Source organism: Cupressus sempervirens, chromosome 1, assembly GCF_028749045.1.
Source record: "Cupressus sempervirens isolate cs-2001-9-10 chromosome 1, ASM2874904v1, whole genome shotgun sequence".
In the NCBI taxonomy this organism is placed as follows: domain Eukaryota; kingdom Viridiplantae; phylum Streptophyta; class Pinopsida; order Cupressales; family Cupressaceae; genus Cupressus; species Cupressus sempervirens.
The window spans coordinates 139,861,638-139,863,411 of record NC_143118.1 but is presented as its reverse complement, the minus strand read 5'-3'; positions in this window follow the sequence as shown (position 1 = coordinate 139,863,411).

Sequence of the window (1,774 nt, the reverse complement as noted above, 5' to 3'; positions counted from 1 at the left end):
TGGAACAAAAGAAAGAAGCTAACAATGACAAAGTTATGGAAAAAGAAGACAAAAGATTACTTAACACCAGAATAGAAGAAAAGGACAATAAAATCCACCATCTTTTACTACATCAAACATATATGATAAATCAGCTGAATAGTACAAATCAAGAAATCATCAGCCTAAGGACAACAAATAAAAGACTCATAAATAATCTTAGAGTAGAAAAAGAAATCAATCAAATAATGATGAGATCACAAGAAAGCATGGATCATTTGACTAAGCTATCTTAGAATAGACACAAAGGGAAAGTCAGATTGGGCTATACTGGACAAGGAGCTCAAAACAACAAAAGACCTACATGTAATCATTGTGAAAAGTTGGGGCATACATCAAACAAATGTTAGAGCAATGGAAAATCAAAGTTTAATGGTAAATGTTATAGTTATAACAAGCATGGACATAGAGAAAGTGAATGCACAGAGAAAACTAAATTTAAAGAAAAATGCTTTACATGTAATAAACAAGGTCATAAATCTTCAAAGTGTAGAACCAAGAAATTTAATCCTACTAAACAGCTTGCTAAAGCTATCTTTGGTTGGGATTACAACACATGGTGTAGATGTTATTTATGTGGTGAGTATGGACACATTAGAGCTAACTATATGAAGACTCACTCTAGAAAAAGTAATCCTACCAATAGATGTTATGTATGCAAAGAACTTGGTCATCTAGCAAAGAACTATATAAACAAAGCTATAGTTGAAGATGAAAAGAAATCAAAAGTTGATAAAATCATGACTCAAATGAAGTAGCAATGGGTAATGAAATATCCAAAGAGTTCAAGCCAAAACAGTCAAGTTATTGACACCCAAGGTAATGAGTTGGGTGATTCAATCATCTCAATATAAGCATACAAGGAGAGCATTAGAGCTGTGAACAAAATCATATTCTACATTAGTTCTAGCCATGTAAACAAGAAAGTCTAAATTGGCATAATAGATGCACTAGGACAGATAGAAGAATTATATCAAGCCTCAGTTATAACTAAGTTGTAAGTTCTAACTGAGGTACTCTCTAGGTTTAACCAAGCAAGGTCAGACTCAATCGAGTGTGATCAACTAGTCTTAGCTGAGCTTCATGGTGCAATGAAGGTTTGAAGACTTAACCTAGCCTCCTTCACCTACTTAAGTATGAAGCATTAATGAGGCCCTAAAATTGAAAATTGGATAAAAAGGAGAAATCAAAGATTCATTTCTTTACTTCAAATTCAAAGATTTAACATAGTATAACATTCTTCAAGCCCCCAACTAATTCAAAGTGAATCTTTTGCAAGCAAAGTTATCATCTATAGTTCTTCATCAACCGAGCGATATATCCTCTTCAAGTACAAAGGTTAAAAAGGGTTCTAAAATGTTGGTGAAAATCTCAAACTGCATTCCACCTAAGTTCAAGATTTATCCCGCAATTGTTGAAGATAAGGATCCACAAGAAGCACATTTAACCATTCCTACCAAGGGTGAACCCACAATAGTGGGTTACACTTTTTTGGAGGAAGAAATTCCTCCAAAATCGTGAAAGTCAAATTTTTTGCCAAAAAACTTTTGATAGAATGTAATCATCTAGTTTCGATAGAAACTATAAAAGTTTCTATCGAAACTACTTTTGATGGTAGTTTCGATCGAAACTAACTATGCAAAAAATTTTTATCCTAAATAGTTTCAATAGAAACTAAATAGTTTCTATAGAAACTAAATAATAGTTTCTATAGAAACTATTTAGTTTCTATCGA